This window comes from Bemisia tabaci, chromosome 6, assembly GCF_918797505.1.
Source record: "Bemisia tabaci chromosome 6, PGI_BMITA_v3".
In the NCBI taxonomy this organism is placed as follows: domain Eukaryota; kingdom Metazoa; phylum Arthropoda; class Insecta; order Hemiptera; family Aleyrodidae; genus Bemisia; species Bemisia tabaci.
Window position 1 is genome coordinate 51,279,885 of NC_092798.1, and position 24,104 is coordinate 51,303,988.

The 24,104-nt window shown below is 39.1% G+C and overlaps 1 protein-coding gene across 2 annotated transcripts in view; it reads right to left on the reverse strand.

Moving 5' to 3' along the window:
- The window catches only part of LOC109034758 (lachesin), a 252,465-nt gene extending 240,498 nt beyond the window's left edge, over positions 1-11,967 (reverse strand). For both annotated transcript variants that reach the window (XM_072301889.1, XM_072301888.1), the window contains exon 1: positions 11,678-11,967. The gene's annotated coding sequence lies outside the window, so the exon portion shown is untranslated. The remainder of the gene's footprint in view (positions 1-11,677) is intronic.
- Positions 11,968-24,104: the final 12,137 nt, after the last annotated feature.

The following is a 24,104-nucleotide window of genomic DNA, read 5'->3' on the forward strand; positions in this document are numbered from 1 at the left end:
ATTTCCACTATTCTATTATTTTTTCTATTTTTTTCTCTTTAAATTTTTCATTTTCATTCTGAGAGTGGTAGGCTTTAAAGGGGAGAAGAGACAGTATATAGCGCTAGTGCGAGGGAGAGAAGGTGCGCGTGACTCCGGGCCGTACTGCAGCTCCGGTGCGGAGTGCTTTGACTACACATGCAGCCCGTCTCAGCACCTACGCGCTGAACCGCACTCCCGTGTTCATTCTCACTCCGGATTTTCCGTCGGACGGAATCAACGATTTTTTACAGTGAAGTGGTCCATACTGCCGTGCTAGGAAAGAACGCCGTATGAACATTCGAGAGTTGCCAAATTTCCCCAGATAAAATGCTTATTTTAAAGGAAAGTTATGAATATTTTTCTTTGAAATTTTTAGGGGCTTTAGGTGAAATTGCGAACCAAATAATCTGAAAAATTGGGAGGAAAATATTCATAAGTTTACCAGGAAATGCGAGTTTTAAAGGAAATTTGGCAACGCCTGAGGGTTCATACAGCGTTCTTCCTTAGCACGGGAGCATAGGAAGGGTGACCAGTGGGGCAGTGGAGGCCTCGATAATAAGAGTTATGATAGCGACAACGCATGATATTAATGACCCCGAGCCGAATATTTAATGGCTATTATTAATCTCTCTTCCCTCTATAATTTTCTCCTGATCTTTACCTCTGAGCAAGGATTTTTGAACAGGCTGTTCGGTCGGCTCGCGGAGTTTCTTAGCAATCATCGGTGGTTTTTACAGTGAACCGTCAAAACATCCCTTATCAGTTATCATATTCGAGGTGAGAGGCAGAGACACTTAATGGACCACTAGACAAGGTACGAATTTCAGCATTCTGATACATGTTTCTTAACCAGAATCTCACGTAAAACACGATTCGCACAACGAAAATTACTGAAACCAACTCCTAACGAAGATATTAACGTTTTTATCTCACATTGGTTACGAGGAATTTGAACTGCCCGCTGACACGAAACTCAAAGCTCTACGTGAGTCAAATTGCGCACTGCAACGGTTTCAGCAAGCTTCTCAATCGAGCACTGTTCATTTCCCACCATGTGTTGTTCAAACTGTAATCAATTTGCTATAGCTGAGCCAAAGCGTCAAAATTGAGGTTGCCAGATTTTTATATCGTAGAGACTGCCATGATAACGTTTAGCGCGCGATGTGAATCACGTAGAGCATTGAGTTTTCATGAGCGGGTGGTTTCAATTCACGCACCAAGAATCATTGAATATCTTCGGAAGGAGTTGATTTCGGTAATTTTCGTTGTGCGCATCGTGTTTTACGCGACATTTTAGTGAAGAAACATGTATCAGAATGCTGAAATTCGTACCTTGTCTAGTGGTCCATTGGATTACATTTTGCAATAAGGAACCACTATCTCTGGCTCTTCCATAAAAGCCCGCATCTGCATAGGGAAATCAATTGCATATATGGATTACATTTTGCAATAAGGAGCCACTATTTCTGGCCCATTTTAGGGACGACATACATGCCATTGGTTTCCCTACACAGATGTGTGCTTTTATGGGAGAGCTAGAGATAGTGGTTCTTTATTGCAAAATGTAATCCATATGTTGTTTCTTAAATGAGCCAGGAATAGCGGTTCCTTATTGCAAAATGTAATCCAATTGAAGCATTGTTGTAATAAGAGAATACTATCTCCGGCTTATCCACAAAAGCGCCTATCTGCATGGAGGAACGAATGGGGGCAAATATTGTTTTTAAAATGAGCCAACCATAGTGGTACACCCCATTGCAAAATATAGTCCATTTGAGTGGCTCTGCCGTTGTAGAAAAGAGAGCCGTAAGTAAAAATTTAGTATTGACAAAATGGGCTCAGTAGCGTTTGAGGGGATTTTTTATTGAAAGAAGCCTCCGTTCTTTGTCAAATTGACTTTAATCATCCAAAAGACTATCAGACATTGTTCGGATGATTAAAAATCTACAAATTTTATTTTCAACTACATAAAAAGGTTCTTTCTCATTTTCATGTTTGGCTAGTGCTATGCAAGACAGCCGTAAGTGCTATCTTCTGAATGCTTTCATGCTTTCATTTTGGACACACGACAAACTAATTTTAAGGCTAGTAATTGGCAGAAAAGGGCATCATTTGACCTGAAAGAACGGTTCTCATTGGCTCCCTGGCGGAATAATGTTCCTCACGGCTGTTTTGTCTGAGACAAAGTAAAATTTTTCGCAATTACGGTTTTCTCATGATATGTCTCGTTTTTATGCAACACTGGAAAAAGAATCCGCTTGGATCTAGAGTCCAGACTCTTCAGAGCATTGACAAGAAAAAATACTCTTGATTCAATCAGACCTTTTGCTTGAATCAAAAGGAAATTCGCCTATGTCAAGAGGCTCGGCTCTTCGATTAAAAAAAAATCGGATTGAATCAAGAGTATTCTTTCTTGTCATTGTTGTTAAGAGTCTGGACTCTAGATCCAAGCAATTTTTTCCCCTGTGAAAGGAGACGGATTTTGCCGTTTTAGCCATTTCAGTGATTACTTCTAAATTAGATTAGACGAATTTTAAAGGAAACTTAATTTTGAAAATTTAAGAGTTACGACTCTTTTAATTCGTTATCACGGCAGCGTTGGCGCTTCAGCCTTGATTGTTTGTCGCATTCTTCGATGCGAAGAATGTGTGATTTAGGGAGCTTCTACGTCGTTTCAAAAAAAGAATGACGATTTTTCAGTACAACAAAGAAGAAAGGCTTCCAAAAAATTGTCTCCATCAACAAATGTTTCTCTCCTAGAGAACGGATTATAGATGCATGGAGATATAAGCAACTTCGATGTATGTACTAACTTTATGATGGCTTAAAACTTGAGCTTCGTTCTCTAAGGTGTATTAACTATTAGCTAGATCGGCTCCGATTTGTTGAAGCTCTCGTGTTGAACCACAACCATTAGATCCTAACCTTTGTAAATGCGGGTTTCTCAAACTAATTTAGAACATTAGATCGAAAATTTCATCTAAAATCGAGCTAAATTGAACTACGCAGCCCGAGGGTCATAGAACCGGAAGTAAAGTTTTGTGAGCTCACCCTCAAAGCTATTTTTTGGGATCACGGTGAACGGAAAGCAAACTTTGAAACTTTCAAATTCTAAAACTTATCCTTCAGGCTTCACTAATAAACTTTATTATTTTTTACACATTGAGGAATTTGGTAATTATTGTTAATAATTTATTGTTTCCTTTTGGTTTTAGTGTCTTGACGAATAAGTAAACCTGGAGATGGAACAAAAGAAAAATTCGTCACATGAACATCATAATCAACTGAAATATCGTGTATGCAAGGTAAATCACTTTCTCAGTGATAATTGTTCTCCTCAATCTACAGAAGCTGAACGGCACTTAATATTAAAGGGACGAATTTGTCTAAAAGCACTCTAACCCCATTTCACTTGCCAAATTCCTTTTTAGGATACATTTGTTTAACAGAGAATCAAACATCATAACACCTTAAGACTTCCTGAAACATTTCCTTTGGTATTTAAATAATGTTCTCGAACAAAACTTGAAGTTAGAATCTTGAAAAAAATTGAAACATGGAAGGAAAGAAGGCAGCCTCTTATGTAGTTATTAGCTGATTCTGGTTCAATTCAACTGAGAACTGATGAAAGATTGAGCTTCGAGCTTTTAAATTCTCATCATTTATTACAAAAATAAACAAGTTGGTTTTTGCAATCGCTAGCGATAGCAATATTCGTCATGGGAACTTTTGCTTCTGGGATATGAAAATGTTAAGGTACAGTTCGTTTGTAGTATCTTCAGGATTGAAGGGGCTATGTAATTTTGTGTCGACATCTCTTTTTTAACATTTTTAATTTTTTTTCTTTGCATACAAGAAAGCTGTTATATTTACCAATTATTCATTTTCGTTGGATTATGTATGGTTTTCGGAAGTTAACGCATTTAACTTTCAGTTTCGTTTTTTCGGCGTAAAGTATGATATTTTTACTCTACTCATATGCCCGAATACGCATCATAAGTGACCTATGTGCTTCCTAAGTTGCCATTTTTTTCATTCAAATAGATGTAACTGAAATGTTAGATGTGTACTACCTATACTACTTTCATGTCATTGCTTTATTTATTTATTTATTTATTATTTACTTTTTGCGTAGGTATAAATTGTTATTTTTTTCTGAATTTTGGAGAAAATATTGCTTTAAGAACGTGGAATGTAAATTAATTTTATTGAAAAAAGAAAATACCATCATTAATTTGGGCGAACAGAGAAAATGTACATCAATATTTGGGTCAACATCTCCCTGATTATATAACGGATGAATATATTAGTATTTCTGTATCAAAAAACTTAGCTTTTGTCTTCAGAGATACAATGATTCTAGTCCCAGTCAATTTGTTGTATTGAAAAAACAAAAAAACAAAAAATAAATAAAAAAAAAAAAACAACTGAAATGTTAGACATACTATTTTCATGTCTTTCTATTTGTATCAATAGGTACTTTTTGCTTAACTTACGAACGTTGAATGCAAATTAACTTTATTGGAAAAAGAAAATAACGTCATTAATTTGGGGAAACATGTGGCTGATTATATGAAGGAGGTATATTCCAGTATTTTTGTTTAACATATTAACTCACGAGAAAATGTTCGTACATTTATCATCTAGTATTAATTATTTTTTGATGATTGGTCTAAAACATTCAATACAACCATTAAAAATTAACTCCCATCGTCGGGTATCGAACTCCCGATCACCTATTGCCCGCACCTTATCAAAAATATGGGGCGCCTCAGTCAACTAGGCTATCACAGATCAGCGACAGTTACGGAAAAAATAGCATTTAAAAGACTCGGACGATGGGCGGGACTTATCACAAGAGTTGTCCTTGAGCGATTCGGCGATTCGCGTCTTCGTAGCTTCTGGAGAAATGAGCTAAGCGCCTTTCTCTGTGAGACATTGTTTGCCTATGCTATCATGTGTCTCAAGGTTCATATCAGCAGGCATTTGCCATCGCGGCAGTAAGCTGAGGCAATATTTGCGTATCCATGAATTAAATCAATCAATCGAGCTCTGATTTTGACTTCTTTATCCGTAACGAGTCCTCCAGAACAATTTTCCACCTTGTACGATGGTTATTATTTCTTTACTTCTATTTTTCAAATTTGAGGTGGGATAATGGCGGCTTCTCAAGAACACCGAGGTAGGCGATCTTTTGCACCAACGAACAGAAAACTGATGGCGAAAAATAACCAATCAGAACCTCCCAAAAAAAAGAATTTGCCTAAAAACGGAACTTCGTGGTTCTGCGCAGATTTACCAGTCAGACACGACATCTCAAGGTGGAAAAAAACTCGCTGAAAGCGAATTTTAGCAATCAACACAACTTGACGTAGAGACATGATTGGCTAAAAAATACAACGGTTTTTGATACATCGGAAAATCAACCAAAAATCGGAGACTGGGCGAAACGCTCAAGGTCGCAGAGGTATAGGGAATCCCACAGCGAAAGCAACGGAACGATTGTAATATCATGGGGAACTCCGTTCCCATGACAAAAAATAAGGAAAAAGAACAAATTCAGTAAATTTATTTTTTAGCGTGAACTCAGACATGTACGGCTTTTCCCAATAAATGATCAATTATATACACTATTGGTTCTTATGCATCCATTAATTATGCAACTTGTGATTTGAATATGTATTCTTAGCAAGTGGTAGGGTTGGGATCAGTAATCGTGCAATAACATAGTTAAATTAAATTTTTTTCTGGGTATTCATTCCATCGAAAGTTTAGATACGGCACATTGTATACATTTAAAGTTGAACTTCAAAGTTAATTTTTTATTTCACTTTAAGTTTGTGGCAATTGTTACGATTTAGAATAGTATAAAAGTACCTCGACAAAATTTTCAAAACGTTAACTTTGCTTTAAATTTACACAAGGCCCATAATTTTATAAAACGCATAATAAAAAATTGCAATTGAAATCTAGGCGTCAATTTGTTTTTGAGAAGTTACAAGGCAGAGACAATAAAGGGAAAGGCAGTAAAAACAAAACACTTAAAAAGGTTTATTCGAGCATTTTTAAAGCCTCTTTACCGACCAGCAAACAGTGCGCTTTATTTGGAACTTAGCCTATCCTTTAGGGCTGAAATGTCTTAGAATTGAATTTTTTTATTTTCCGACGTTTAAAATCACGCGAAGAGTTGACCTTGATTCGATGGAAGATCTCATCCGGCCAACATTAGGAAGTCATGAGCTCAGAACGAATCCCTTGGGAGGACCAATAAAACCGCGCCCTGGTTCTCGCTGCCGTGGAAAAGAAAAACGCCGCATAAACATTTGAAGGTTGCCAGATTTCTCATGATACAATAGTTATTCTGAGGGAAATTTACGAGTATCTTTCCTTGAAATTTTCAGATACACTAGACTAAATCGCGAATATAATCTTGCTGGGAATCGGAAGCAAACTACCCGGAAAATTTCTTAAAAATCCGTTCCGAATCGAGGGAAATTTGGCAACGTCTGAAGGCGCATACAGCGTTTTGCCTTAGCAAGGGAGCTGAGGCCAAGGGCTCTTCTTTTATTCCAAGAATAAATTCGCGGGTAGACAATGCCCGAGCCGGAACTCACCGTAAATTCGAGTCGAATAGTACGAGCGGAGAGCCAATCAAGAACCACGCAACTCGAGGCGGTGAGCGTGATCGGATACGCGGTTTTTTATCAAGAGGGTTGAGAGGTAATCTGCGTGGCGCGGCGCCTCGATTAAAACCTTCAATCGAGCTGAATGCAATTCCTCGGCAGCAGTGTCGGGACGGTTATCTCGTCAGGGTGAGTTACTGCGCTCCAGTTGTTTTGCAGGCTTCGGTTAACAGCGCTCTCTACAATTACGGACTCGCCGTTCTACTCCCTCGGCGAAAGAAATCGGGAACGGAATTCGTCTTTTGTTGGGTCTCGCCAGGACCGAGGAGACGAAACGCGTCTCAAACCGAAAATCCATCGGAGACCGGGCTGCTTCTCATTTAATCCTGGTCGGACCGTCTAGGGTCTTCTAGACCCGAGGCTTGCTCCGAGTATAATGGACCACTAGACAAGGTACGAATTTCAGCATTCTGATTTATGTTTTTTAACCAAAATTTCACGTAAAACACAATGCGCACAAGAAAAATTACCGAAATCAACCTCAAGATATTTAATGATTCTTGATGCGTAAATTCAAACCACCCGCCCATGAAAGCTCAATGCTCTACGTGATTCACATCGCGCACTAAACGTTAACATGACAGTATCTGCGATATAAAAATCTGGCAACCTCAATCTTGACGCTTTCGCTCAGCTATAGCAAATTGCTTAGAGTTTGAACAACACACGGTGGGAAATGAACATTGCTTGTTTGAGAAGCCTGTTGTAACCGTTGTACCGCTCGATTTGACTCACGTAGAGCTTTGAGTTTCTTGTGAGGGGGCAGTTCAAATTCTTCGTAACCAATGTGAAATAAAAGCGTTTATATCTTCGTAAGGAGTTGATTTCAGTAATTTTCGTTGCGTGAATCGTGTTCTACGTGAAATTTTGGTCAAGAAGCTAGTATCAGATTGCTTAAATTCATACCTTGTCTAGTGATCCATTTATGGCTCAGCTTAAAAACAGTGTATGTCCCATTCGTTTTCCTACTGATATATGTCTTTTTACGGGCGAGTCAGAAATCGTAGCTCCTAATTGAATCGGGACGTGCGAAAATCGCTAGCGTCCATTTTTTCAGTCTTAGGTTTTTTTGAGTTCATAATACTTTCCGGGGTTGGCTGCAACCACAAAAGTGGCGTTGAAACTCGTCTTCGGGTTTCCTTAATCCAAAAACGAGTCCTTTCATCACGTTTATGGTTGTATCAACTCTATAAAGGTATTATGAACTCAAAAAAACTTAAGACTGGAAAAATGGACGCTAGCGGTTTTCGCACGTCCCGATTTAATTAAGAACTACGATTTCTGACTCGCATGTAAAAACACATATATCAGTAGGAAAACGAATGGTACATGCACTGTTTATAAAACTGAGGCATAAATTGCAGTTTCTAATTGAACCGATTATTTTCCAATTCACGTATGCGGCAATCTCTAGTTTGGTGATGGAGGGGTTGTTTTTCTTTGTTTTCTCTGGTATGATCAATCATGCCTGATTTCAAAATAGCCTACTAATACAACATACAGTTTTTTGGAATGCGAAGATTTTCAATGAAGCGAATAAAGCGGTTTTTTTTATTTTTCTCCAATTCGCAATTTTGGCGCTTACGTGTTTTGGGAACTAATTAGTTCAATTCATCGCAAAACGTGGTAGAATTGGATGAAATAAGTGATGGGGTCACGGGTGTTTTCAAAGTCGCATATCGACGCCGACGGCAGAACCCCCAAACCACGTATCTCGGTTTGCGGTGTTGTAGATTTCTTGTCGTGCTTGATTTTTGAAATGGAAAATTACCACGGTGATTCGCAAAAACTCCTGTGATTCTCTCTCTGACTGAGGAAAATTTTGTGGAAACTTATGATACTGATTTTTTATCCTTGGCAAATATACAATAAGAGCGGTGATTTTGAAACGCCGTAAACGAGTAACGCGGTTTCGGAGTTACTCCGTCAATGTGTGCGATACCTTGTAAATCTTGAAAAATGTCGGAGGAGACGGAAAGAGGACAAGAAAGAAGCAGAAGAAGAACGGAAGAAGGAAGAAGAAACTGGATGGAAGAAGAAAGTGTGGAAACGGGGAGGAAAAGAGGAAGAGGTTGAAAAAAAACGAAGGAAAAAAATTCCTCTTGTTTATCTTTTCCCCCCTATCTCTCCCCTTTATCTTCTCCCTCTAATTGCTTTTTGCCTCCTCTTTTTTCCTTCTATTCTTCCTTATTTTTCCTTCCTTCTCGCGTCCATCTTTTCCTTCTTCTCTCTTTTTCTGTTCGACTTCTAATGCAACCTCATCTAACATACGGTTTGAGTCCTACGATCGGAGTTGGTCGGATTTTGTTAATCGACAAGCGAAATCGATGATTTAAAAATAGGATCCATTCATAGTTAGCTCCAAATTCAAGCAGTCCTTTTACTAATTTTTGCTCTATTGATCAGCAATAAATAGACAAAAAATAGCGTGCTATCCAATGCTAAAAATGCATTAAAGCGCGGATGCAACTACACGTACTCAATGACTGTCCATATTGTCTCTTGGAAAATTGAAGGCGTTCTTGATTTCTCAGAGCTTGCGAAACAATGACATGGGCGCATTGGCTTCTGCAAAAGCGTCAGAATGCCAAAACGCCTTCAATTTTTGTGTATGCCATACGGACAGCGCTTGACCTCTAATAGTGGTATCAGGTGATACAATCCACTTGGCGCCTCATTTATTTCAGTATTTTGCGTCCTCTTTCATGAAAGATGTTCAAAAGACGATCATCCTGAGAGGTCCAAAATGCAAAAGAAAAATATTTTTAAAATAATTGCACGCACACCTCACTGACGAAAATAATCAGCGAGTTACCTACTTTTCTGGAATTTAAGAAAACCCGGAGATCTCCTGTATTTTTACTGAACGTTTTTACCAAACGCGGTAACATATTTCAAGAAAGAAAAAAATCCTGAAAAACATCATGTGGGTCTACCAAAATTTGGTTTTAGAAAGGGGCGGAGTTTTAAGATAGTGAACTTCGACGGGTTCTAAACGCTGAACTTGCACGAATTACCTAAAGTATTTAAGCAAAAGGGAACAACGAAAAATTCCTGGCGTCTAATGTAAAATAAAAAAGGAGGAATCCAAATCCTTTCGTAAATTTGATGCAATTACCTCACGTCTCATCTTGCTCCGTATTAGCGTATAATGCAACAGAATGCAACCAACATTTTTCCAAACGTGGAAGGATCTACTAATGATGCAACTTGCATATTTCATACAAATCCGTACGAATTCGGTCGAGAATATTTCCTCTCAAATCAAAAATAAATCAAATCAAGCAGATGTCTGTTTGATGAGTTAGTTTTCTCATGAAAAAAGCATCACTTTTGCTTATTTCAAGAAACTTTTTTCTTGGCGGCAAATTCAAGACTATTGCCTCTTAAGTCCAGCCGCTTTTCTTCCAGTGTGCAAAATTGCACCTTTACAGTTTACGCTGATGCATGGACAACAAGACAAGTCAATACATTTTGCATTTTTGATTACATTTTCTGATATTCATAGTAAAATTTCCAGATATTTCGTCTTATCGCAGAATAATGGTTTTTGACGCCGGCTGCAACTTACATTTTTTTACTTCTCATAAGGTCAGTATTGCCGATTATATTCCCGAAGACAACCCATCTTTGCAGTTTTCAATCGTTTTTTTCCCCCAAAGCTTGAAAGCGATAAATAGATTATGAATCATTAAGCTCGGCGTCTTTTTATTCTATATCTTAATTATTTATCAGTTTATCTTTGTATAATGTTCTTCTTTATCCATGGCCAAAGTGTGAAACTACGAATCTCCATTTCCGATGTTGCAGACTTCTCGTCATACTTTATTTTTTCCTCGGAAAACTAAAACTCGTAATTTCTTAAAACTTCCTTGATATCTCTTCTTTATAAGCAGAATATTTTGGATGAATTTCAAGCTGAAAATTTGGCTTGTTTCTCTTCACAAAAATAAAATTGGAGCGGAGAGTTTGAAACACCGTGACGGATAAACGTGGTTTCGCACTTCAGCCATGGATTTTATGCGCTGCACCTAAACTCGCCTAAGGAGCCTAAAGGAGATGCATATTGTAAACATCTCGAAACCTTTCGGTCTTCGATTTTTTTCTTTTTAACTTCTGTTCCTCGGAAACATCTATCGATACAAATATCGACGGTGTAAGTCGGCAATCACATAACTCGTTTGCGGTTTCCGAAAATCTCCGCCTCAATGTTATTTTTTTAAAGAGAGAACAAATTGACATCATTCCTTGAAGTTTATGCAGAATTTTCTTCGCACAGAGAAGAAAAATCACGGCAGTTTTAAAGAATTGCCGTTGAGTAGTTTCCCGTTTAAAAACTAAATTATGACAGGAAGTCTGCGACGTCGCAGACCGAGTTATGTGATTGCCGACTTACACCGTCGATATATGCGTTAGTGTGATAATTTTGGTTAATATAGGAAGTGACACACAAACCAACACAAGTGTGTTGATTTTGATATAGTTTGCGGTGAATTTTGCGCGGAAAACAATGGAGAGACTGGGAAAATGCATTCCTCCGATTGCGACATCGGTATTCACCAATCGTTTTTTATTACATTTCCTCAAAAAAACTAGCTGGCATTTTCCTTGAAATCGTCAACCAAAGGCTTGGGTCATTTTGTGTTTTACTTCCCGTACACGGAAAAAATAAATAACTGATTTAACAATTAAATTGCTAAAAAAAAGTGACTGCAATATTTCAACGTAGATTTCACAACACAAAAACACTACTATAACCACCCCCACGGTTAAATTAGCTTACAAAGTGGTCAAGATAGTATTTTTGTGTTGTGAAGTCTACGTTGAAATATTGCAATCAATTTTTTGTAGCAATTCGATTGTTAAATCAGCAATTTAATTTTTTCCTTGTAGGAACCAAACCTCTGTGCTGGAATTTCCGCCGGTGTAGAACGTTTAAAATTAAAATCAAACTAATAACAAAATCAACTTACGCAAAATCGTAGGCGTATCCAAAACCACGCACACGCAACTCAAGGTCTTAGCGAAACCGAAAACAGCTCAACAACATCCCGAATGCCGGGGCGAGGAACCCTGAAAACCAACGACACCAAAACCCGCCGTCCGCGATTAACTCGCCAAGCGAACGAATCTCAAACACCTCGACGGCGACCCGGCGCGAAAATCTCGAGAACGCGCGTGTTTTTTCGCGGCGAGAAGCGAGGAGCTCGCGCGAGAAGGGACAGGACTCTCGATTTCCGACGGAGACCGGTGAATGTTTACGTTCCGCGAGGCGTTCGCGTACGATTCGAGGGGCTGGGAGGGAGGAGGCGCTAAGCCCAACCCCCTGCGAGTGATCTCGGGGGAGGGGGCGGGAAACTTGCGCGCTTTTCCCGGCGCTTGACTCCTGTTGCGCGCCAACTTGGCTTCATCATTCACCGGTCCCACGCCATCACTCCTCGCTTGACGATTCCCTCAAGTTTGAGCGAGTTTCATGGTCTCGCCGGTCGGGAGGGTTCACTTCGATTCTAGCGGAGCCTCGATTGAGGGAAAAATATAGACTGATTTAGTGACTGCGTCATTCGATATAATATCGAACTCTTGGTTCGAACCAAAACAAACTAATATAACAACTTGTGCAAATTCTTCATGAGTTAGGTTAGGCAGAGACAAAGGACCCTCCACTGGCCTCTCGGCGACAGGTATGGCAGCTTTTACTTTCGAGGATTCAACAGTCCCTTTTATGGAAAATTGTAAGGGAGCAACAGTCATCACCCTAATTTCGGCTGTTGACCTACCTACATAGTGGATGATAAGCTTCAGGTGACGTCATGGGCCAAACAAGTTTCCCAAACTTCAGCCCTTTTCGGCTTATTTGCAGAACGAAACGGCCAACACGTTGTTGAACATCAACCATGTAGGTAGGTCAACAGTAGAATGCTCAAGTCCCGAAAGTAAAAGCTTCTGCCATGGCGAAGATACGAGTGGAGGGTCTTTAGTCTCTGGTTAATTGTGTTAATTTCTTAAAATTTAGTGATTGGCCGGTCATAAATCAATTAAAGACTCATTAAACGCGAGATTTTTTTATTGCATTTGTGCAAAGGGCGCGAATGAGCTCGAACCGGCGCGAATCAGAAACAAGGTTCTGTGTTTGTTTTCATTTGAACCACGGGTTCGATATAATATCGAATGACGTAGCCATTAAAGGGTGGTTTCACGATAGTTGGAATAGTTTTGTTGCCGTAACAGACAAAACATTTTTCGGTCATATTTTTAGTAGTAATGATAATCACTCGAATTTTTTTGCATTAATCTACACAGGGTTACGTGTTATAACGCTTTTCAAAGATTTATCGCTCTACTTTTCAAATTTAATATATGAAAGGCCGAAAATGTACTGTCTGTTACGCTGAATTTTCACCGCGTACCAGACAGCACACTTTCGGAATTTACATACTATTAATTGAGAAGTGAGAAAAAAATAACACTAGAAAGTAGCCCGAATACTGTATGTAACAAAGTGGAGAAATTGTGCTGGGCTCACACCATTTCGCGGGGAAATCAAAGCCAAGAAGTTCCAAAAATTATAATTAGAGTCAAAAATAAATTTTCTTTAAGTTTTGTACCGGTACTCATTAGAGTCTAAAAAAAAATATTTTTGATCCAATTATAATTTTTGGAACTTCTTGGCTTTGATTTCCCCGCGAAATGGTGAGGACCCAGCACCATTTCTCCACCTTGTTAATTGAGAAGTTGAGCAATAAATCATTGGAAAGCGTTATAATACGTACCCTTTTGAAGATTAATGCGAACAAATTCGAGTGATTCTCATTTCTACTGAAGGTATGACCGAAGAATGTGTTGTCTGTTACGGCGACAAAACTATTCTAGTTATCGTGAAACCACCCTAAATCAGTCTATTGAAGGGAGTACGGGTACCGGTACGGGTCGTATTCACAAGGTAAATTTTCGCGAGTGGATTTGGTCGACTTTTTCAACCAGATCGGCGGGGTTGCAAATCAAAGGAGAAAAACGCTCTGATGCAGCCAAGAACTAAGCTCAGCCGATTGATGAATTTTGGTCAACGTTTGCATGCATCCTTTTTTCAACCAACCTCGGGAGGTGGGTCGAGATTTTTGGATGTGGTCGTCATTGCAGCCAGCATGAAAACCGAATGTTTTAAGCGCACCGTCACGCCGAGAATATTTCCTTATGAATCAATAAGAAAAAATAATGCTTGTTTAAAGAAGGAAAGATGCTTACATATAAAGAAAAGTCACTTACATCAAGCATAAGCCCGCTTTCATTCAGTTATTTTATTCTTGATTCAAAATAAAATCCTCTTGACGGCATACTCGGGATGTTTTAGCCTCAATCGCGTCACTTTTTTCTCTAATGAAATTCAAAAATTGTGCTAAACGTTATAAAATACAAAAGCTAGGATTTAGGGATTGATTGGACCACTGCTCTCTTTTTGTGCCGTAGTATCTTGATTTATCTTGCGAGGGAAGCATTTCACTCTTAAAGGATGCCTGTCATTCTTAATATGTCAGAACGCCTTCAATTTCGTATGATACTATGCAACACCTCTGTGGTGAAATAGTTGCTTGAGGCGCCGTGGCACGCTAAGGCGCGGCGCGGCGCCTACAAACCTAAGGGGATACTTCAAGCATTACGCAATGCGTGAAGTATCCCCTTAGGTTTGTAGGCGCTAGTGCGCGTCTCGCGCTGGCAGCACGCGCGTCGCCCGGAGGGAATTTCATTTTGTTGTCACGGAGGTAGGCAGTAAGTTAAAAACTTGGAGCAAATCCACTTGCAAAAATTTGCCTATATATTGTTGTCCCTCGAAGAGTTCTGCCATGATAGCGGAGGGAGCCGCCTGCCGCAAGTGCAAATATGAAATGTTGAGAAATGGGCTCCGTAGCCTTGGAGCGGAACATTGTATTGAAAAAGGCCTCCGCCCTTTGTCAAATTGCCACCAATTATCTGAAATACTCTTAGAAATCGTTTAGATCATTGTAAATTCACCAATTTTATTTCAATTATACGAAAAGCATATCATTCATTTTCATGTCAGGCTAGTGTTAAGTGTTAAGCAAGACAAAAGTATGTGTTATCCTCTGCATGCATTCGTAGTTGCATTTTGGACACACGACTAACACATTTTCAGGTTAGAAATTGGCAGGAAAGGGCGGCATACTACCTAGAAGATCCGTTTTCATTTCCTCTCTCTGAAGGAATAATGCTAGTTACGGCTGCCTGGTCTATAACTACGTCATTTTTTGCGCATTTCCGGTTTTTTCATAAAGATAAGACGAATTTTAAAGTGTTAGCCATTTCAGTGATTTTATCTAATAGAGATTAGACGAATTTTGAAGGAAACTCGATCTCGGAAATATGTTACTTACGCTCTCTTCGCTATCACGGCAGAGTTCCTGTCAATAAGAGGGTCCCATATCGAGGCCTAAGGAACAATACTGTCTAACTCACAATTTTGGCAAAAATGAGTGGCAATGCGGTATGCAAATCTGGCTACATCAATCTTGACGCTTTGGCTTAGACATAGCAAGTTGTTTATAGTTTGAGCAACCTATAGGATATATGGGAAATGAATACTGTTCGATTGAGAATCCTTCCAATATCGTTGTAAGGCGCGATTCGACTCACGTAGAGTACGTATGTCGTTTCTTATAATTCAATTCAAATAACCCGTAACCAACGTAAAATAAAACCGTTAATATCTTCTTTATGAGTGGACTTCAGTAATTGACGATGCGTGAATTATGTTTTGCGTGAAATTTTGTTAACAGAGTTCTTAAATTCGTACCTTCTCTAGTGGTTCATTTGGCAAAATGGGTTGGCAACTTTGCCGCATTCTACAATATAAAATAAGCAAGCTAATAATTTTAGATTTTTTTCCAATTCTGAGGGGGAGGGTTGTAATGAGGCTTTAATGTATGGAAAAACTGCATATCTAACCTCAAAATTACAAAAATGGCAAAGTTTTCTCGTTGTCCTACAAAATTGTCAAGTTTACAAGTAGGCAGAATTGTTCCTTGCGCATCGAATTTTTCATGTCGTGATGAAGGGAGGTTCAAGACGATCCCTTAACATAGACGAATTTCTGCCGAACGGAACTACGTGTATTATGACGTGAGCCTGAACCCTGTTCGGCATATATTCTTTTGGGTCACAGGGCTCATGCCTTAATGCACATAGTTCCGTTTGGCAGAAATATGTCTAAATACAGAATGACGATGTACACTTTATGATGACGGAGAATCGGGAACTTTGTATGAGCCATGAAGTCATATTCTGTTCCCAAAATTCAAATTTAAGAGAATGGTGCCTTTGCACAAAGTAAGACCAACTGGAAATTTTGGGGTAGTATTTTGATCTAAGCACGGAAATTGAAGGACATGTGACGTGAACTTTTAAAATAAAAATTCTTGAGCCTTAGGGTAAATTTTAAGGTAAAACTTAGTTGTACTAACCATTGGTTAGAGTAACCAAAACTGAAAATTTTGACGCAACTTCGACCTTGGAAGCTCTCAAAAATTGAGGGACATGATGACATCTGATGTGACGTCCTGAGGTTCCAGGACGAAAATTCTCGAGTTTTAGCTTAAATAAGGTTAAAATTAGTTTGCAACTTTACGATGCCGTCACCTTACCCCTCAAATTATTAACAACGAAATAATCTGTATTTTAAAAGTATAAAAGGAATGACAAGTGACGGTCGAAGGAATTGGAAAGAGATGTCTCTCTCAGTTGGGTTCGACTAGGTTTAGCAACTTAAATATAACCTCACGGCAAGGCGTGAAGTGTCGCGAAAAATTGAAGGGAGACTGTCCTGTCTAAAAATAAATTAGTTTGAATTACGAATATCTTCAAGAGGTTGCAGTTTGCAAATAATTTAATCGTATTGTTTAATTGGACAAAATTTGTCTATTTAGAATTACAATTTCTGTCTCAGCTTAGAAACAACGTATGTACATTACTTTCCCCTTGCACATAAGTGTTTTTCACCAATGAGCCAGAAATCGTAGTCCTGAGTGGGTCCGTTGCACGCAAGAGATATAGATACATATTCATACGCTTCACAGGTAAAATTGCACTAAAATCAAGGTAGGCACGTCAAAAACGTCTGAAATCCATTCTTCAAAGCGCAACCTGCGTAGTTTCTAACACGCTTTTTCAAGTTTTCCGCGTCTGCAGGCAGTTTTTTTCAGTCATCGCCAACCAGGTTTGCACAGGTAGAGGAGTAAGAAAAACTAACCTGAGTAATAATCAAACGATCATTCTAACTTTTTCTGTATGACTTCAATCGTTTTCAAGCGTTTCTTTTTCTTCCTTTATTTTGCAAAAACAAAAGCTTTGAATGAATTGAAATTTTACGAGTGTTTTTAGGAGTGTTTTATTGAGTATTGCCCGATCATCCTTGGTGTTCAATCCAGTCCTCATTCATACCTAAACCCAACGTGTTCAGTTCTTCATTCCTTCTCGTTATTTCACCGATTCCGTCAGCTAACAGTTGACAGTTCGCGATCGGGCAAACCTGACTGCCGGCCACTAAGAAAACCTGCCCGCATACGCGGTTTTGAAAAAGGGTGTTACAAACTAAGCAGATTGCGCGCTAAAGAGTGGATCAGACTAGTTTGATGTGCTCACCGTAATTTTCGGGCGAATTTACATTTAGGAAGTATATTCAGTTGGCTTTTCAACAGACCCATTGCAAAATGTAGTCCAATTAATGCTAGGCTGACAGACTCATGGCTCTTAGACTTGTGTCTACGTCTCCCGAATAGAAGAGCGAAGACCAATAAGAGGGGGAAAATGAGAGAAAGAGGAACAGGAGGAGGAAAAGGGAGAATGAGACGTAGAGCAATAAAATCCTCTTTATTCTGTTCTTTCACCCTCTCTTCTTCTCCCTCCTCTCCTTCTTCTATTTTTTTCTCCTTCGTCATCTCTTATTCTCCATCTTATTTTTCCATATCCCCTTCTTTCTCCTTCAGTTCTTCTTCTTCTTTTCTTCTTCTCTTATTTTCGATTCAAATGTCCGTCCTCATATAGTCTGTCAGACCAGGCTTAAAACAAGTTGGTTTTACCATTTTGAACTTTCTACAGCCTGTGTCACACTATCAAACTAGCCATCAAAATATCAAGATCAGGTGTTGTGATTGGTTTATTCGATGACTTGGACCAATCACAGCACCTGACCTTCACATTTGATGGAGTATTTTGATAGTGTCACTGTCACACAGGCTTGAGAGGTCCCGATTGCGACCGGGGAAGGGAGGGGATGGAACCTCAATATTTGTTTCAGTTGCTTGAGTTATTTTGCACGCCAACTTTGCTTCATCATTCACCGGTCCCGTGCAATGATGAGAGCAAGCCTTTCAAAATGGAGCATCGATGCGACTGTTTGAGTGTAGCTGATCCAAAATAAAAAAAAAAAAAAAAAAAAAAAAAAAAAAAAACATCTATTGGTGCTTTTCGATCAACACAAGTCGCAAACTAGTATTAACACGTTCATTATTGATTCAATTCCTTGCCTGCGATTTACAGGTATGTTGATCAAAACTTATAGGCGCCTCTTAAGCCCTGCATAGACGATCAAATTCCGAACCAATTCCGATCAAAGTAGACATGCTGATGACTGGTGGTCACCATCTGCCATCAAATTTTGACGGGCCGCACTTTTTTGTTCAAAGTAAGATCAGAACGGAGTGCCACCATTCATCATTTCCTGCCACAGGAAACATTTCTGCCAAGTTTTCATTTTAAAATAAAGCAAATTAATGAGTTTAAGACTGATGACTCCCGACACATTGATGCTACTTTGATCGGAATTGGTTTGGGGAATTTGATCGTCTATCCAGGGCTTTAAATTCTCGACAGCGACATCGATGACCCGTTTTGATGGCCTCATCATTTTGATCGTAAAAACCGATCTAATAATTCTGCCCTTGACGACCCTGTCCGATGTAATTTTCCGTGTTGCAATTGTTTTTCAATACACTTTATTCTATTTTTTCTGAATGAATATGATAACAATATATGACGTGAAATATATATGTGTAATAATATGGTTTTTGACAAAGTATATTATAAGTTATGATAAAACAGCAATAATAATAATAAACAGAAATAAACAGCAACATAAAGCAGCCTGTAAGCACGTATAGATCAACGGACGCTCAGATCATCATCGTCAGGAAGCACCGTTTGCGCAAACGGGCACACCGAAAACTGGGGACAAGGAGGTATTAGAAATCCGATTTGATTATCATTTGATTGGATTCTGAATCCAGTGCGCACTCTGCTTTTAAGAGAGTTTTCTCTTACGGGCAGGTTACTGACAATTCACTTGCACATCAAATTCCTACGAGAACTCCATTAGTTCCAGATTATTTTATTTATGGTCCTAATTGAAATCGTTAGAAGATGAATTCGATCTTAATCGCTATATCAATTATAATTTCTGATCATTTATCAATTAAACTTGTTTAACAAGTTTAATTGATAAATGATCAGAAATTATAATTGATATTACTCAAATACTTAGCGATTAAGATCGAATTAATCTTCTAACGATTTCAATTAGGACCATAAATAAAATAATCTGGAACTAATTGAGTTCTCATAGGAATTTGATGTGCAAATGAATTGTCAGTAACCTGCCCGTAAGAGAAAACTCTCTTAAAAGCAGAGTGCGCACTGGATTCAGAATCCAATAAAATGATAATAAAATCGGATTTCTAATACCTCCTTGTCCCCAGTTTTCGGTGTGCCCATTTGCGCAAACGACTCCTTGTTTTCACTATCCCAACAGCGCAAAATCAAAATTTGCGCTCTTGGAGTTTGCGCTTTTGGAATGTTGCCGTTTGTAATGCGTGTTGATAAGTTACGTAGGAATTTGACTAGGGTCATCAATATGAATACCGCCTTGCTGCAGTATGTTTCCATAGTCTTTGGCAGTTTTCCTGCAATCGATGAGTCGGCGGGGCCGGGGCGGGGGCGTGCGTTTCTCTGGGCTCTGGTGCTCGGAGCGTTCCTTCATCTTCCTGCAGAGGCACTCCGGCTTCGTGTCTGAGCAAGCACCGTGTGTAAGTTCCCTACAGGATTCGGAGTGGAGCCCCCTTGCGCCAGCCACTTCCCGAAGGCGGATTTCCTTGAAACTTTGTACGCATGTGCGGTTCGTGCTGAAGGGGTGCAATTCGTCGTCCGATTTTCGAAATTTTGATTCTAAGGGTTGAAAACACGCTAAAATAGGGTGACTCGTGTGTTAGAGCGGTGTTCCGCGATCGATCGTCGTCGTCTGGTCGTCGTGGTTTCCCTTCTTTTATTGCGTCTCGATCAGCTGTTTTTTCTGTCTAATTTTGGAGATTCCGAACCGGAGCAGTGTTGCCGAAATCACGAAATCTGTAATTTCACGAAATTGTTCGTTCTCGGTCACCTGATGACTCGGCTGCCCGAGGCGTTCGTCGTCATGGATATTCGTCGTTTATGAAGAATTCCGATTTTTTCGTACAGTGCGCGTCGTCTTTTGAATTTTGTTAATATTTGTCGTGTATGAAGAATCCCGAATTTTTAGTAAAGTGCGCGTATTCGTTTTAATATTGAGAATGGATCGGAGTCGAAAACGTGGGCGTCCGGCGAAGCGTGGCAATGTTTCTCGCAATTTATCCGCGCGACGCAAAGTGCGGCATGATGGCTATCTCAGTGAGATAGATAATGTACGACGTAGGGGTGAACAGGGAAATAACCTCAATTCATTTCGGCAGAGCACTGATAATATTATCGAAAATGATTATCCGGAAAATAATTTCGGACTTTTAAATGTGAAGTGCCAGTATTGTGATGGAAAAATTATTGAAATTTTATTTTTCCATCGAGAAGCTGGTCATCATAAAACTTAAATTCTCCATGATTTTTCGTATTCGATAGCAGAAAATTTGGTTCAAAATTTAAAGTCGTAAATTTGGATTGTTTCTCATGGAAGAGATGATTTAAGAACGGAAATTTTGAAACACCGCAACGGAGATACGTGGTTTCGCACTTCAGTCGTGCGATACGGACATCCATCAAGTTTAAAAAAATGCATCAAGTCCCCGTCACCGCCGACCAACGCGTTTGTCGATCGAATCAACTACAGGTAGTATGAGCAGGGGGTCAAAACGCCTTCAATTTTTTGAACGCAATACGGACATCCGTCGAGGTTATATAGTTGTATCAAGGCGCCGTAGCAAACGCGTCCCATTGTTTATCGTTACATACGAATATAAGTTGAGAGAGGCCAGTCATAATGCCTTCAATTTTATACATACATATTTTTGGGCAAAATGAGAGACGACGTTTCTTCTTTTGCGACGTTGCAGACTTCCTTAGAAATTTTATTTTTCTTTCGAGAAGCTGGTCAACATAAAACTTAAATTCTCCATGATTTTTCGTATTCAATAGCAGAAGATTTGGTTCAAAATTATATGAGCTTTGGAAGCAGACAGAGATGCAAAAGCCATACAACTGTTGTACCTCAAAATGTTGGTCATGAAAATAGGTTTGGAGAAGAGGTCGCGAAGTTGGTCTTCGATTCCAGGCTCGGCAAGTCTGAGAAGACCATTATGACAGCATCTGTTAAAATGGCCGTTCACCTCCTCTTTTTTGAAATGCAAGGCATCACAATACTGGTACTTCACATTTAAAAGTCCGAAATTATTTTCCGGAATAATTTAATTTTTCCAGATTATAAATTTAAATTGTTATTAAATGATGATAAATTCAAAATTCCAATTCCAATTTCCAAAATTTCAGAGCATGTTATATCTTCTTTCAAAATTTATTGTCAATTCAAGTTGCTATTCAATTAAAATAAATAACTTAACTACTTTTTTAGGTCTAGCGCAAGATCTCAAAATGTCTGTCACACTCATGATTTTATATTTTTTAAGTTTATTCTTTTGTATGATTTTTCATTTAATGTTTTTAGTGTAGAGCAACATCTCAAAATTTGCCTTTTTTATTTATTGAAATTAATAAATACATCTTCTTACAACAGTTATTTATTTTTTAATTTCAAGACTGCTGGGTCTATAAATTACTACCATATTTACAAAATTGATACTCGCAAACATGTTTTTTGTTTTTGCTGATGGGTACAACAACAGCCCCCACATGTAAAAATATTTTGTAGCTTCTGAATAATTATATTAAAAAATATAAATATGGGCATAATAGGTATAGTAAAATATATTAATACAAAAGTTATTGTTATAACATGGTGTAATTTCATTAATGACGGTTTATACCTTGGCAACACTGTTTTTCCTCCGTTTAAACCCAATTGAAAATACGGTAGCTAAGGAACAATTGCTGCCTGTCTGTATCTGTAAACCGACGATTTCGTAGCTCTAGGAAAAAACTTCGCCATTTCTGTAATTTTTAGGTCGGATTTCCAATATCATATATATAAGCTCCAAGACCTCCTAAATTTGCATATCCTCGTTCCAGCGCTCTACCGGGCCAATTTCCTTCATTTTTGCGCCTATTGACAGGCAATTGTCTCTAGATGAGCCCGCTCTATTCAGATTTTGAAAATGTGACCCAGGTTTTTTACATTACGCGGTAAAGCTGCGAATTCTCCCATTTAAACAATGTAAATTTTTCATTGTTCGTCATAGTTCGTTTGAGCATTCTACCGAGCCGATTTCCGTGATTTTTGCGGTTATCGATAGGCGATAGTCCCTAAATGAGCCCGTTGTATTTAGATTTTGGGAATATGACCCAGATTTTTTTATAATAGAGTATACTAGGGAGCTTAGTAAGGGAGCTTAAAATTTGCGGAAAATTGTGAATCTTGGTCTGTTCGTAAGGTAAGGTAAGTGAATCGAAGGTATGCTCCTTTACTACAGACCATCCAAAAGGGACGAAACGCTCCGCTCCGTTTCGTTTCAGTCTTGGCCTGAAGTTTGAAATGAATGCCGGTTTTCTTATTTGATTCTTATTGGTCCAATCGTTCACGGCCAAAAGGAGATTGGACAAATGAAAATCGGGTATTAAAATCTTTTCATTTTTTTGGTCGTTCTTTTGTCGAAGCGGGCCTAAGAGAGGGCGAAGCGCCCTCTGGGGGTTGGGGCGTGTAGCGGCCAGGGGGCACAGCCGCCTAGTTTTTTATACTTTGCAAAGTCATTACAGCACTCGAATGCGGAAATGGATAAAACTAAATGCATCAGCTTAGGTATTTTAAACCGTAAAAATGCGGCAAAGTTGCCAACTCATTTTTATCAATATTTTCAGTTTATATAGGGGTATGGGCCTGTTGCAAACTTCCGCTAGAGCAAAAATAAGAGTTGTTCCTTGTAGATAATGTCTCAAAAATTCGATGAGCGCATTGGCAAACTCTGAAATGCACTCCTAACTTCACAATGTCCGTAAGAAAACTGAGATTTTCAAGCTTCCCGCTTCAAAGAGGATACTACGGCACAGCTGAACATCTCGTTAGAGGAGTCGTTCCATTCAATCCCTGCTCAGCATGGCCGATGCTTCCGCGCGCAAGTCGAGGAGAACACGAGGTCAATCAAGACGGATATCTATCAACGCGAGAAAAATAAGAGTGCTGTGAACACGCCGATTGTTTTCAGATGGTTAGAATCATCGTCCCGTTACATGCGTTTTGGCGGATTGGCGACGGCTATGTTGAATATTGCGTAGTATTCTTGTGAGCAGGAGTTGGATGGAATGACTCCTCTAACGAAATGTTCACCTGTGCCGTGGTATCGTGTTTGAGGCGTGAAACTCGAAAAATCGCAAATTTCTTATGCAAATTAAGAAGTAAGGAGTGCATTTCAGACTTTGCCGATGCGCCCATCGTGATTTTGGAGACACTTTCTACGAGTAACAACTCTTTTTTTGCTCTAGTAAAAGTTTGCAACCGGCCCATTGTATATTAGCCATAGAATATTGTAGAGTTTAGATGAGGCAAACTGCCTTACACAAACTTAAATCGAAGAAAATCAGTCCGGCCAACTTTCAAGAATCGCCACTGTTAATGAGGCTCTTGGTGCAGGAAAGGCACTTCTAGGTTGAGCTGTTTCAGAATTGCCGATGCTACTTCATATTTTAGGGAGGAAAATAACGAGCAATTTTATTTTATTTCTTAGTTTTGAAAATTGTGAAATCAAAAAAATATTCGATGAAGGTTCAAACCAGAAATACTCGTAGCTATTTGCTCCCCCCATAGCATAGCGGAGAATAAAAGGCGTGGCGTGTTTTGCGATATATAGCTTGATCTGCTATTTAAACCTATGGAAAAGGATCGATGAACAGGGCGTTCGCAACTAACTTCTCAATAACCGATTCTTTATCACAGCTTCAAATGGGCAGATATCGATAATCGATCGTTCCTGAGACACGAGAGGGGCG